Raw genomic sequence first — 8,070 nt, 5'->3', positions numbered from 1 at the left:
ATGCAAGTGGAACAAGGCAAAGAAATAAACAAACATTATTAAACCACTCTTAACAAAATCACCCACTGCTAAGTCTACACCTAAAATCTCAAAATCAATTGTTTCTGGGACTGGATTCATGACACTCGCGACAAATAAAGCCAATTATGTATATTGGGACGATCCAAATGAGTTGGTTGAATGATTACAACTCTTAATTGCCTCTCAAACTCCTGGAAATACGAATCACACTAATGAAATTACGTCAATAATTGAAGAATTGAGAGGCTCAAATTATATACTAAATTCGTTTATAATTGATTGTTAATATTGAAATGAGCTTATAATCATTATGTCTGTTGACAAGTTTGGACGTTATGTAAATGATAAGCAGGCGTTATGTAAATGAAAATACCAGGAAAATAAGTTACAATATGCAAGGAAGACATGTAAAAATGGTCGCTTACCAATTGAGAATGCCGATTTGGTCATCAAAGAATATGTGGATCAAGTTGTAAACGATCTGAGAAATTTTCTAACATCAATGATTTCAAATCATCAAGAAAGCAATGAGAGATTATTATCCGATAAATTGTGTACAGTTGATCAGCGAATAATCAAGACTGAGAAAACTACATCAGATATTCTTGATAAAATTGTACGCTCTCATATTCGAAAGTAATAAATATGTCTAGACGGGGAGTAATTAATGAAATACATGCTCCTTCACGTAAGCATTTTCTTAGACGTAGAGTCATAACAAAGGAATAAACGAATTATGGTAAGCTGACTTGGTTGAAATGGGGAAGTATGCACACTCAAACAATGGGTATCGCTACATGCTAACAGTGATAGATACATTCTCAAAAAATTTGGATGGGGAAGCAATAAAGTCTAAAAATGCAAAAGACGTTGCTGAGGCCATGGAGAAAATATTTCAATCAGGGAGAGGATTCCCCAAAAATCTTCAAACAGAAGATGGTAAAGAGTTCTTTAACACTCAATTTAAGATATTAATGAAACGATAAATTATTGTCGAAATTAGTCAGCTATATTGTAGACAACCGATATGAATATATTCCCTGAATTTCAGCATTCAATTTGTTTGTGTTTATTTTAATTATTTACCATTTGCAACATATTATTTCAAAATTAATTGCTAAATTTGTTGTTACTCATAATTCAATTACACTCAAAGAAGAGACAGTCATGGAAAGAATTTCTATGACCAATCTCAGCGAAGCTATGACATAAAATAAAAACAAGTTATATGAGATAATAATATGTATGAATATATACTTTAGAGGGTCGGAGATGCCTCCTTCTACCTGTTACATACATTTCCTGACGGCACAAAGTTATAATAAAATAATATAATAATAATATAAAACAAGTAAAGAAAGCTACAGTCGAGTGTACTCGACTGTGAGATACCCGATACCCAATTTGAATAAAAGCAATATATTTTGCGGTATTATTCTCAAAATATAACGAATATACTTCAAAAAATACTAAAAATATACCAAGTGGTATATGTGGTATATCGATATAGTACCGCATTCAAAATATACCAAAGACGGCTCAATATACCAGATTGTCAGCCAAAGCAACTAAGACCCTTAGTAAATAGGCGTTTTTGCCCATACAAAAGTATTTCTTTAATAACTTCGACAATTTTTATCTGATCGCAACCAAATTTTCAGGAATCATAACTACTATAATTATTATTGTATATACCAAAATTCGTAACTTTAGCTTTAAAATCACGCTTGTTATTCGATTTTTATGATTTGCGGGGCGGAAGTAGGCGTGGCAAAAATTTGAAACAAACTTGATCTGCGTGCAATCATAACAAATGCTGTCGAAAATATAGCGAAAATATAGCTCTATCTCTTAAAGTCTCTGAGATCTAGGTGTTCATACGGACGGACGGACAGACACACAGACGGACACACACACAGACGGACAGACGGACATGGCTAGATCGTCTCGGCTGTTGACGCTGATCAAGAATATATATACTTTATAGGGTCGGAGATGCCTCCTTCTACCTGTTACATACATTTCCTGTAACAGGAAGAAGTTATAATACCCTTCTACCCTATGGGTAGCGGGTATAAACACACCTAGATCTATCAAATTCAATGACAACTCGAAATGAAGTTTAAATAATATTGTAAAATAACTCAGATACCTTTGCAAACACAATCTTAGTAAGGTTATATAGACGATTGTTTATTCTAGAAAAACATTCACATTCATTCACACATTCATAGAAATTATTATAGTTTTTAAATTTTTTGCGTTGAAAATAATTATTCTAAAATAAAAACCTAATACCTAAACTAATACAATGGACATAATACACAACATAGAAAAAATTGGAGACGCTATTTACTCTTGTAAAAGGGCAGGTGTGTTTGATGCTATTTTCGATGCTTGCCAATTCTTGTTAAGAACAATGCCAAATCTACCATCTGGAGTTCACAAAATTTTAAGAAAACTTATACGCGATTTAAAAGCTGACCATTCTCCCAGAGCTCTGATGAGGCTTGGGCTAGAATTAAAAGCGCGACGGCACAGGCTTGGTAAGCATCTGATCTAACAGATTACAGCTCGAAGAATAGCTCTGAAATCAATCTTCAATTTAATTAGTATAATTCACACAATTGTTTGTTGTTTCATCATACCATTACCTTTCTGATTAAGCTCAATTTCTATTCAAATCAAAATCAGAGCTCGCAAATAACTGTTGACCGTTTCTCGTTGTCTGCAAATAAGTGTCTTTTCCCGACTCTTTACGAAAAGACTCCATGAGAAACCAATTTATGGGTTCTATTGATGCTGATTCGGATTAGGGTTCGATTCAACTGGATGATGCTTGTCCGGGAAGAACTATAAATAAACAAAATAAAATATTTCAAAAAATATTTACAAAAATGTTCACAACCGACATACTTGAGAAATTGACGAGCATTTTAGTTAAATAGTTTATTTGAACTGACTCTGAGCTCTGGACTCTCTAGACTATACAATCGTCTAGATAACCTTACTAAGATTATGTTTGCAAAGGTATCTGAGTTATTTTACAATATTATTTAAACTTCATATCGAGTTGTAATTTAGATCTAGATTCAATGACAACTCGAAATGAAGCTTAAATAATAATGTACAATAACTCAGATACCTTTGGAATAATTACCTCAATAATTTAGAAGAAACGAAATCATACTCCAGATGCAGGGCACCATGGGCATTCAGCGGTACATCATCGTGTCATCAGGGCGGCTTTCGCAGCCTGAATTCCGACACTAACACCGATCCACGAGAGCTGAAAGCGTTTGCAATCGCCATCATAGCCGAAATGCTGATTTATAGTGTAACCCCAGTTCGACGGAAGTAAGAAACGAATAGTCATCTTCAGTACATTCTTCTAATCGACGATGCTCATTCATTTATGACAGCAGCAACATCTTCAGTTCATTCTTCTTATGGGCGACTATTATCTTTAGTCATTCGATTCGGATTCGGATTAGGGTTCGATTCAACTGGATGATGTTTGTCCGGGAAGAACTATAAATAAAAAATAAAATATTTAAAAAAATATTTACAAAAATGTTTACAATCGACATACTTGAGAAATTGAGGAGCATTTTACTTAAGTAGTTTTATTTGAACTGAATCTGAGCTCTGCACTCTCTAGACTACAATCTGCTAGATAACCTTACTAAGATTATGTTTGCAAGGTATCTGAGTTATTTTTCAATATTATTTAAACTTCATATCAGTTGTCATTTAGATCTAGATTCAATGACAACTCGAAATGAAGTTTAAATAAAATTATAAAATAACTCAGATACCTTTGGAATAATTTACTCAATAATTTGGAAGAAACGAAATCATACTCTAGATGCAGGGCACCATGGGCATTCAGCGGTACATCATCCTGTCATCAGGGCGGCTTTCGCAGCCGCTGGCCTGCATCCCGACACCAACATTGATCCGATAGAGTTGAAAGTTTTTGCAAAACACTTCAGGGAGCGTCGCATCAAGCTTGGTAAGCATCTGATCTAACAGATTACAGTTCGATGAATAGCTCTGAAATCAATCTTCAATTTAATTAGTATAATTCACACAATTGTTTCATCATAACATTAACATTACCTTTGTGATTAAGCTCAATTTTTATTCAGAGCTCGCAAATAACTGTTGACCGTTTCTCGTTGTCAGCAAATAAGTGTCTTTTCCAAACTCTTTACGAAAAGACTCAATGAGCAACTGATTTATGGGTTTTGGCTATTGATCCTATCTCGGCTATAGTGCAGTAGCACTATCGGAGGCGACAGAAACAGCAACGTCAGTCTAAGAAGCGACGGAGATCGACGACGAGTTTCGCAGGCTCAGCAACACATAGCACCAAATCGTAGCAACGAGTCTCGGCATCAGAAACGCGCAGCCTCAGCAGCGCATGGCGCAACATCCACAACGATAACAAGAAGTGGCAACGATCAGCGGTTCGACAGCTCAACTCTACTGCGCTGATCCATAATATGACGGATTTCGTCAGATTTAATTTAATCTAATAATAATATATATTCATTTGGTATATTTTAATAATTGATTACGAGACAGTAGGGGTATATTATAGTAGTCTGAGCTTTTCTTCTTGTTTATATTGAAGTCAATGGTTCCTGGTGCATATCAGCTTAGTAAATAATTCTACTTCATCTATGCAACATTTGTTTTGTATCGAAAGGTCCCGCTAATATTCGTAACCAGTGCTAAGCGATTTCCCTGGAGAATTTCTTTAGTGTTGGCACGCAGTTGTCCTACGGAAGTTTCAAAAATTTAATTAAATTGAATATTTTTCAATTGGCATTGTTATTGTGTTCATTGCGGATTTATCGTCACAGAGCACATCATTTAAGCACACTAATGCCGATTTACGAACGCCATAAACACTCAGCGCTCATCCGGTTTATTTCCTTGCGCACGACCAATAAACTAAAATAAAATAAAATACCAACTCAGTGAAACACTTAAAAGTCGCATACACATATATCTGTGGCAGGCAGCAAGTCGTCGTTGGCTGATGAGCAGCCCGGCCACAACATTATCCACTGGGAGTGGTAATGCGAAAGTTGGTTGGTATTTCTGATGAGAGCCGGAAAGACAATGCTCGATGAGACCTACTCAGAGTTAATCAAATTAAGTTTCGGCTGCCATTGTGAAACAATCTGTGCGGACAAAAGGTCATATGCAGGACGAGCCTCGATGAAGACGGAGTGGATGGACCGATGGGCGCGTAAATTAATCATCTTTTCTTTTTACTCTTTCTTCGGCTGATGTTGTTATTGTATCTGTTGTTAGTGTTCTTCTTGTTGTTGTTGTGCCTGCATTTGTTGAAGTTTCGTCCAGATATGGCTTTTTTCTCACTTCTGCTGACTTTAATACTTAAGGTTTTTTGAGAGTATGAACTACTCTTTTTCTTAAAATACATTTATCATTAGCTGTTGTTGGCGCATTTGATTGATATTAGTGAAGTATCAAATGAAGTTATAAGAATTAGGGCGAAGCGAGAGCGCAATAAAGCTTTTGTTTGTTGCTCTCTGAGCGAATTCGCCTCGCTTCGTCGCTCTAGTTAAGTTAGGCTTAATGTAGCTTAGCATAGAATTAGACAATTGAAATAGAGAACATATCAGCGCGTCATCACTCTTGCCGTTTGTCTTTATCGTTTCATTTTCGTCGTTTTACAACAACAATCAGGTCTATTCTTTGTGTAAAATTACGAAAATCGAAAAATATTTATTGTTTGCCGGTTATTCCGACATTAGTAGTTAAAGGAAAACAAAAGTTGAGCGAAAGCTTATAACTAAACTGTAACAACTATAGCAAAAGAAGAGCGCAAGATTGAGTCTAAATGTAACTGCTCAGTTAGGCTGAGCAGGCTTACAGTGGGACAAGGCGCTTGATTTAACACCGGCCACCTTGGAATACCCGACGTGGGATTTCAAATCACTGGCAACCGTGCTAATTTATGGATTGGGCGCTTGAATGTGCCAGTGCCCGTTCTAATTTCGGCCACCCGTATTTGGCCGTCTGTTCCTCGGGTTACGCCTGCGACCCTTCCAGTTATCCACCGCTGAGGTGGCGTGTTGTCCTCGTGAACCAGGACGAGGCATCCGACCTCCGCCGGGCTGTGGAGACTTCCATTTGGTGCGGATTTGGAGGTTGTGGATGTAGTCCTTCGACCACGCGAGCCAAAACCGCTGTCTGAGCGTGGATAACATTTGCCATCGTCGCAAATACGTCAGCTCTTTTGGGCCTGTCTGGCACGGATCCTTGCGGCAGCGAACGTATGGCTTGCCCGATTAGAAGATGGCCCGGCGTTAGAGCCTCGCCATCGTTGGGATCGGAGCTGAGTGGAATGAGAGGCCGCGAGTTGAGGATGGCCTCGACATCTGCCAGATGAGCTCTGACCTCGCTTTCCGTCAGTGACGCGTTGGCCATTTGCCGGACGAAATGTGGGGCTCGAGGAGGGATGAAGTGCCATTCCATCCCCATCTCCGACGCGAACAACTGCAGTTTCTCCTGCTGCTTCGAGAACTCCATCTGTAGCTCCTTGAGTAGGTTGTTTGTCCCGACGAAGTTGGTGGCGTTGTCCGAATACATCCGAAGTGGAACGCCACGCCTTGCGATGAAGCTTTTAGGGTTAATAAAAACAATTAGTGGACAAGTCAGCAACCAGTTCTAGATGAACAGCCTTTGATGCAAAACACACAAATACTGCTATATACATTTTAAAGGAGGTCGTCCCCGAATTCTCAAGGAAACATTTATGGGTCCGCAAAAATCAACGCCACAAATGTGAAATGGACGTGAAGCAATCAAGCGATCAATTGGTAATTGCCCCATTACTTGTTCCATTAGTTTTGGCTTGTATCGAAAACAAAGAATGCAACCACAAACTATTTGTGTGCATTCTCTTCGAGCATTAATCAGCCAAATTCTTTTGCCTTAAGAGCGAAATCATAGTTTTAACACCAGCATGACAGTTGGTCTGATGCAAGTCTCTTAAATACAGTCTGACCAAGGGCGAATTTTTGACATTAAGATTGCAAACTTGGCATCGTCGTCAATCGGTGCATTTAATAGTCTGCCACCTACGCGGATCAACGAAAGAGATTTTCCTGGCTCAGAGATTTTCTGAATAAATGGAGCGAGAGATTGAACATTTGGTTGAACTAATTGATTTGCTTTTAGTTTTTAAATTCCAAGTTGAATTCGGACCGCTGAACCAATTCAAATAACTTTAACGAGGCAAAATACAACTCCTGTTTACTAAGTGCTGAAGAACAGTTTTTAGTTTTTGGCCAGCAAATAAATTTATACAAATAGGCAATCACTGAACCAACCTTTTGTACGAAGAAAAGCGAGCCAGTATAGATGACAGAAAATCAGGGTTGGTAGTTAAACAAACCTGAGCTGATTTTTTGTTTCACTGTTTTTAAATCGGTTGACAATGAAAAATGAGGATTCTTAGGCCACTCACACTGCTCTGTGGTGTATCGTGGGATGGATACTTTATCAAGGTTTAGTAGATTTTCTTTAAATCTCTCCCATCTCGTATGCATCTGCATAGGGATAGTTTCGTCCCATGCTAGATGATTTTGCCAGAGCTCTTGCAGTAAGATTCTGGCTTTAATACTGATGGGGCTCAGCAAGCCAAGTGGGTCGAACATACGAGCTGTCACAGACAAAACGTTGCGTTTTGTTGGGCTAAGATCGGTGAAGCTGGAATCCAAATGATATCGAAATATATCAGATTTTGGCGTCCACCGCATGCCCAATGTTTTGGTCGAATCTGTGTCGTTGAAACTGAGAACTTTATCAGTTTAATTCCCATTGATTAAAGTAAGGTGGTTGGAGTACCATTTGGCCAATTGGAGACCACCGGAGCTTATGATATCTGACACTTGGACACAAATCTCCTTCAGCGTATCAGCATCGTCAGCTCCAGTAAGCATGTCATCGACGTAGAAGTCATTGCAGACGACTTTAGCTTTAAGAGGATGTGTTTCCTTATGGCGA

At 38.2% G+C, this 8,070-nt stretch overlaps 1 long non-coding RNA gene across 6 annotated transcripts; it reads right to left on the bottom strand.

The window, feature by feature from the left end:
- Window positions 1-2,199: 2,199 nt before the first annotated feature.
- On the bottom strand, window positions 2,200-3,692 carry LOC132797498 (uncharacterized). 6 transcript variants are annotated; one of them, XR_009633680.1, is made up of 5 exons: window positions 3,614-3,692; window positions 3,182-3,552; window positions 2,938-3,031; window positions 2,670-2,874; window positions 2,200-2,608 (listed from the first exon to the last, which is right to left on the bottom strand). It is a non-coding gene; the product is annotated as an uncharacterized LOC132797498 (long non-coding RNA). The 6 variants fall into 6 exon arrangements; XR_009633677.1 differs by having other exon boundaries at window positions 2,200-2,619; window positions 2,676-2,874; XR_009633676.1 differs by having other exon boundaries at window positions 2,676-2,874.
- Window positions 3,693-8,070: the final 4,378 nt, after the last annotated feature.

The sequence above is a fragment of the Drosophila nasuta genome, unplaced genomic scaffold (assembly GCF_023558535.2).
Source record: "Drosophila nasuta strain 15112-1781.00 unplaced genomic scaffold, ASM2355853v1 ctg103_pilon, whole genome shotgun sequence".
NCBI lineage: Eukaryota > Metazoa > Arthropoda > Insecta > Diptera > Drosophilidae > Drosophila > Drosophila nasuta.
This window is presented reverse-complemented; position numbering and strand designations above follow the sequence as displayed.